Raw genomic sequence first — 6962 nt, forward strand, 5'->3', positions numbered from 1 at the left:
CGTCGTCGAGGTTATTGTCGTCGTCAAGGTTATTGTCGTCGTCAAGGTTATTGTCGTCGTCAAGGTTATCGTCATGTGCGACAAACTCTTCATCGTCATCAGTATCATGATGCCCTCCTTCTTGCCGGCCATTTTTACCACTGCGCCCGTCGCCCCATTGACCTCCGCCCCATCATCACTCATCCATTGAGTGTGTCCATGCATGAAACCATTAGTGAGCAGGTGCCCCTGCAACTTGCCTGAATACGGGTCAAACCATTTCCCTCGTTTGCATCTCCGGCACGGACACAATACCTCCGTGCGGTTATTTTCATACATGTCGATGATCGCGTGTTTCAGATATCTCATCACGATGCTTTCACTCATCTCGATAACCATTATCGCCTGCATGGTAAGATTACATAATTCATTAGAACCATGCATCCGTCGGTAGTTTTCACGGAAAATTTCGGCATGACCTTCCTACACGGTAGGACATAGGAGCGCCAGAAATGTGCCGAAACGGAAACTTGAAGAATCAACATTTCGGCGCAACGTTGGCAACTCATTTTCAACGCCAACACACACACAAGCACAAGCACAACATATATATATGCCACACACGAGAGATTTTCTTCAAATGTCCAACATACATCGATTTCATTCCTTAATTTGTTCATTAATCACCTATTTGTTTGATATATTCGTCGATAAGATCGAGACGACGCGCCGCGACAATGGCGTATGGAAGCCGACTTTCTAGATCTAGATCTAGATTGAGCGGTCAATGCGGGATAGTAGATCTAGATCTACATAGGGGGATGTGGGAGATGCATGTAGGAAGGGAAGATTTGCTCAAAAATTTTGATTTTGTTTGGTCAAATTGGTGAAATTGGGGATAGAAATGGGCAAAAATGAGCTGGGTTGGGAGAAGGCTCGGGTTTGTGTGGAGAAGTGGAGTGTAGTGAGTGTGTGAGTGAGTGGGCTGGTTGGTGGCTGAAATAACTGCCAGGTTATTGCCGGCGCACCTGGACCATGGTGCGCCGGCAACATATACCCCTTTTCTGGCTATATCACAACCGGGCCAGGCCCAAGAATCATTGCGGCGCACCGGCCTGTGGGTGCGCCGGCAATAGAAAACTTTCCACCGGCGCACCACTGGGCCGGTGCGCCGGCAATGATTCTTGGGCCTGGCCCGAATCGGCCAGGGCCATGCCAGGAAATAGCGCCGGCGAGCCTTTCCCCGAGGTGCGCCGGCAGTATCCCTTCATCGCCGGCGCGGCTGAAATGTGGTGCGCCGGCAATCCTTTCCACCGGCGCATGCACAAGGTGGTGCGCCGGCACAACTTGCCTCCACCTATAGGCTTTTCCCTAGTAGTGTATGATCCTTGTTTCCACATGTACCTATGACCTAACCAAGCTCAAACGTAGGCATACGCCCACCGGGGGACCCCCGATGGGATGCAGTCAAAGGGGTAGACGGCGCGGTCAACAGAACTAGGGTTTCGTCAGAAATCGAGCATCGGACCTAGGGAATGGCCCCAAAAGTTGTGTGTGTCCACATGGCATGCACAAAAGTGATTTGAGATGGTTCTATATCCAATGCTACCCCCTCCGGTGTGCCGCTCCTCGGACATGGGGTTCCTACACTTAGGCGGTCTGCATGTATAGGGGGAACTCCCTGAGGTGAACCGGAGAGAACCTTGGGATCATAGGGTATGATCCTTGTTTCCACATGTACCTATGACCTAACCAAGCTCAAACGTAGGCATACGCCCACCGGGGGACCCCCGATGGGATGCAGTCAAAGGGGTAGACAGCGCGGTCAACAGAACTAGGGTTTCGTCAGAAATCGAGCATCGGACCTAGGGAATGGCCCCAAAAGTTGTGTGTGTCCACATGGCATGCACAAAAGTGATTTGAGATGGTTCTATATCCAATGTTACCCCCTCCGGGTGTGCCCGGCTTCTCGGACATGCGGTTCCTACACTTAGGCAGATTCTGCATGTATAGGGGGGAACTCCCTCGGAGGTGAACCGGAGAGAACCTTGGGATCATAGGGTATGATCCTTGTTTCCACATGTACCTATGACCTAACCAAGCTCAAACGTAGGCATACGCCCACCGGGGGACCCCCGATGGGATGCAGTCAAAGGGGTAGACGGCGTGGTCAACAGAACTAGGGTTTCGTCAGAAATCGAGCATCGGACCTAGGGAATGGCCCCAAAAGTTGTGTGTGTCCACATGGCATGCACAAAAGTGATTTGAGATGGTTCTATATCCAATGCTACCCCCTCCGGGTGTGCCCGGCTCCTCGGACATGGGGTTCCTACACTTAGGCAGATTCTGCATGTATAGGGGGGAACTCCCTCGGAGGTGAACCGGAGAGAACCTTGGGATCATAGGGTATGATCCTTGTTTCCACATGTACCTATGACCTAACCAAGCTCAAACGTAGGCATACGCCCACCGGGGGACCCCCGATGGGATGCGATCAAAAGGGTAGACTGGCGCGGTCACCGTAACTAGGGTTTCGTCAGAAATCGAGCATCGGACCTAGGGAATGGCCCCAAAAGTTGTGTGTGTCCACATGGCATGCACAAAAGTGATTTGAGATGGTTCTATATCCAATGCTACCCCCTCCGGGTGTGCCCGGCTTCTCGGACATGGGGTTCCTACACTTAGGCACACTACTGCAGAATAGGCCTCTAGTGACAGGCACAAATGGCTTGTTAGTGACAGGCATTGAGCCTGTCACTAATGACTAGTCACTGGTATCTGGTTACTAGTGACAGGCATGTGCCTGTCACTAGTGTTGCACACCAATGACAGGCAAAAACAAATGCATGTCACTAGTGGTGATGGAAGGCCGCAGCACTATGAGGTATTGTAGTGACATGCTCGTTATCCTGCCTGTCACTGGTTTGAATTTGGATAATAAAAAAATAAATGCCTTTTCCATGAATATTCTAGATAGCACAATAAGATGTTATACATTTACCACGAATATCTCAGATTGCACAATAAAATGTTGTACCAATGATACGTCCAACATTTGCACAAAAGTTGCAATCATGTACTCCATCCATTTCGTAATGTAAGACCTTGGGGAAGATTTCCGACCACGTGAAAACAGGCTAAAATGTCCTTTCTATCCCTGACTTGGAAATAGAATTAGATCGCGATCCGCCTAGATCGCGAGCCGCCTCGCCTGGCAATGGCTTCCTCCTCGCGGATCCAACGGCGCACGGTGGCGACATCGTCGCCGTCTGCCCGGCCTGGCCGGAATGCGACCGAACGGACGCTCCCACGGCTCGTAGGCTGTATGACGGCGACGGCTCGCTATGGCCTCCGCCGGCTGCCACCGAACGAATGCGTTCGCGCGCTAGCTGGCGCCTGGCGGTGACAAAGACGGCAGCGGAAAGGGAGCAGCGGCCAACTCTTCCTCGCCTCGATCATCTCCTCTCCTAGGAGCCCCTGGACCATCTCCTCTCCCAGGAGCTCCTTCACCATGATCTCCTTGCCCAGGTGCTCCTGGGATCTGCCTCGACCACGGTCCCTCCCCATGAGCACCTGCAAGATTCTTCTCCTCCGTCCAGCGACCAGCACCTGGGAGCTGCTTCTCCGCCCAGCGACGATCAGGAGCTTGTCCAGGAGCTCATGGGCTCTGCCTTGACCAGCAGCAGCCTTCAGCACCTGGGGTCTGCCGCGATCCACGAGCGCATCGCGGGAATAGATCCATATGAGTCGCCCAACAGGATCCGTACACGTAGCCAGAATCCATCCACGCCGCCCACCTTGCTGGCAGCTGCACTTCCCGGAAGCTGGTCGCCAGCCCCTAGCCAATAGCTCACGGGCGTCAATGATCTACCTGATAGGAGAGTTGCCACCGCCAAGAGCAGGAACCCTACAATGGAACAACACAAGTCAAGCTCTGCATATCCTGGAAAAGAACTCTTAGTTTATTTAGTTTTTGTTCACCATCTGTAGAGTATTTAGAGCTAATATTGAATCATGAGGCAATAGTATGCTATCTGTTCATTATCAACTCGCCAATTTCCAAAGCTACGATGAAGAAATATTTCTACAAATAAATGATTAAAATGGAGTAGATTCAACAAATTTACTGACAGAGACAAAGTTACTGACGCGTGCGAGGGCAAAACCAGAAACCCGGAAAATTTCGTAACGTGGAAAAAGTTGGCCTATAATTCCCCAACGTCTTACATTTCCGCACGGAGGGAGTACATGCTCTGGAATGCATCCGCTGCTATCCAAGGTAAAACTGGAGGTTCAGAGGCTTGTCTCAATATCTTCTTTTCCATCTTCATTTGATACAAATGGTTTGTTCAACTGTATGATCTGGTCGAGCATGGCCTCGCACTCCTTCACAAGCTGGTACAGGCGGTCAATGATGAAGAAATGCTAAAGCAACACATTTTGAATGAAGGGGAGACTGATAAAGGTCCCACTTCTCTTGTCATACTTCTTGAGAATCTTGTCCAATCCTACTTTTCTTGTCATACTTCTTGAGAATCTTGTCCAATCCTGTAATGGCAAAAGGGAACATAAACATAGTACAAAATGAGAAAATACTAGTAAGTTTGCACACCTTCTAGTATTGATAAATATACCTAAATTCACATGCACAAATATAGAGCATATTTATTAGCAGTTTCATGTTTACATAAGATAATCTGATAGAAGTAAAAAAAATTACAAACAAACATGTGCTTTAAATAAGATCGAGCAAAGCTATAATCCAACATCAGATGCAACTATTTCCAAGCTCTGGATGATAAAATACAATGGGACAGTAACAACTGGATATGATGATTCCCAAGATCAAAGAAATCCCTCCTACATGAAGATATAATGGATTTGCTAAAATTGCTGCCGTAAGATCTCAGTAGCCTCTTACCTCAGCAATAATTTGTGAAAATAATTTACATTGCTTAAAATACCAGTTAACATGAATAAAATGGACAAGATGATAGTCTGAAAATAATTTACATTGCTTAAAATCATGAAGCATGCACGTTGCTAATTGTCACTGAAGTCTGAAGAGTAGAATCAATAACGTGTTGGTACATATGGAAAAAAAAAAAATTCAGAGAACACAGGCAGTCTTAACGTGCAGGATTCCGCTGTAAGGGGAAGCACTTGGAGTACCCAGCGTCAAGCGAGGACTGGTGGTATACGCCATGCTTGTGGCGCGACACTGCGAACCAAGACGCCAGCCACCTACTCAGCAGCCGCGATTCCTGCTCCTAGAGCGACCAGGACCATCGTCCTAGGCGACGGTGGTGATTCTGGATCCACGGTGGACGGTGCGTCCGAATTTTATTACTGTATTATTTTGCAACCAAAGTACATGAGAAAAATGCAATAGTACATAGCAAAACTATAGTTGTTTTTGCGCTAGTTTAAAACCAAAAAGATTGTAAAAGTATATTCCCGGTAGCCCAGCAGAGAACCAAAAATTAACAAAAGACATCAGCACATAACTTGGCATCATTTCTAGTAACCTCTCGGTAGTCTTTTGGAAAGGGAATTTGAGGGAAGTTGGGTAGAGAGAGAAGAACAAACGAGGCAGGAGGAAAGCTATGGATTGTTAGTGTTAACAGATTTCCACTATTACTAATCATGAAGAGAAAACATACATTTCAAGCTGACCAAATATACGATGAATAAAATGCCCCTTACCTCATTCGGTGATCATGCATGCTTGATCAATTTTTGCCAGTGGGGCTTCTTGTGACTTAGTTTCTTCTGCAGTACCTTCTTCAGTTTCAGAAGCAGGAGGTGAATCGGAATCATCAGCAGATGAGTCGTAGCTGTTTGAAGATTCTTACATAAAGATGCCAGTATTAGCTATTATGTTTTCGAGAACTTAGAAATCTGAGGGAAATGATATAATTTCTTTGATACTATATTTTCAAGGATAATGATTTACGAGCTGAATCTTCGGAAAATAACTTTTCCGCTAGTGCCCATAAAAGATCTTGGTTTTCTTCCAATCTTTCTTTTCCACGGGTGATTATCATCTGTCATCATGAGTTAACAACAGTAATGAAAAAGCTAATGATAATAGCAGCCCGCATTAAAACATCAGGTAATTAAAGTGGGTTTTGCTCATTTCAGTCATAGTACTACAATGATTAGTCATAGATTGTTGAACAAGCACTAGAAGGTTCATAGCAAAAACTTTTTCCATTTGCATGATGGTTGGATTTTGTTGACTGACTATGGATCAGTGAAGTGTTTTCAGTGAATGTCAAAATTTTATTCTCTAATGATATACATTCAATATATGCAATTGGACCAGGAGCTTTTTTGGAGGCAATTAAACTTAGTTTATAAAGCAGTATAACACAGAACTACAAAGTGTTGCGTCGGCGTCAGATACCTTCAGATGTAGTCATCGGGAGGCGGCAGCCTCGCGTCCGGTGAATGGGTGGCGCAACTTTCGGGATGCAGGGCCGAGCAGAGGTCGGGATGCAGGGCCACGCGTCGCTTAGGGCGTCGGCCGCGCAGCGGTAGGATGTCCTCGCGTCGAACGCCGGCGTTAGAGTGGGCTGGCGGCGCGGCGGCGCGGCGGCGTTGGAGTGGGCTGCCAGCGCGGCTTTAGGGATGGGGCGCAGGGCCGCCGTCGTTGGAGAGGTCGGTGGCGCTGTGTTTCGGACGGGGCGCAAGGCAGCCGGCGCGATTTCTCGTACGGAGCGCAGGTCGACCGGCGACCGCCGACCGACGCGGAGTTGCGACCGGAAGAAGGGCGGCGGCGGTTGTGGATTGGGGATTGGAATTTGGAAGGGCTCCGATCTCGGGGTAATGGAGTACTAGCTCAACTGGCCCATTTTTGTTTGGCTAAGTCCCCGCTGGTATTTTAGCAATTGCAAAATAATGCTGGTATTTTTCTTGTGGCTAATTCGTAACAACTACTCCCGTGAGTATAGGTTTCCTCACCTCCGGCTGGGACTTCA

The 6962-nt window shown here is 48.2% G+C and overlaps 1 long non-coding RNA gene across 1 annotated transcript; it reads right to left on the reverse strand.

The window, feature by feature from the left end:
* Positions 1-3096: 3096 nt before the first annotated feature.
* On the reverse strand, positions 3097-6761 carry LOC127315080 (uncharacterized). Its single transcript, XR_011749686.1, has 4 exons — positions 6389-6761; positions 5686-6026; positions 4207-4487; positions 3097-3886 (listed from the first exon to the last, which is right to left on the reverse strand). It is a non-coding gene; the product is annotated as an uncharacterized lncRNA (long non-coding RNA).
* Between the last annotated feature and the right edge of the window lie 201 nt (positions 6762-6962).

This window comes from Lolium perenne, chromosome 7, assembly GCF_019359855.2.
Source record: "Lolium perenne isolate Kyuss_39 chromosome 7, Kyuss_2.0, whole genome shotgun sequence".
Taxonomy (NCBI): domain Eukaryota; kingdom Viridiplantae; phylum Streptophyta; class Magnoliopsida; order Poales; family Poaceae; genus Lolium; species Lolium perenne.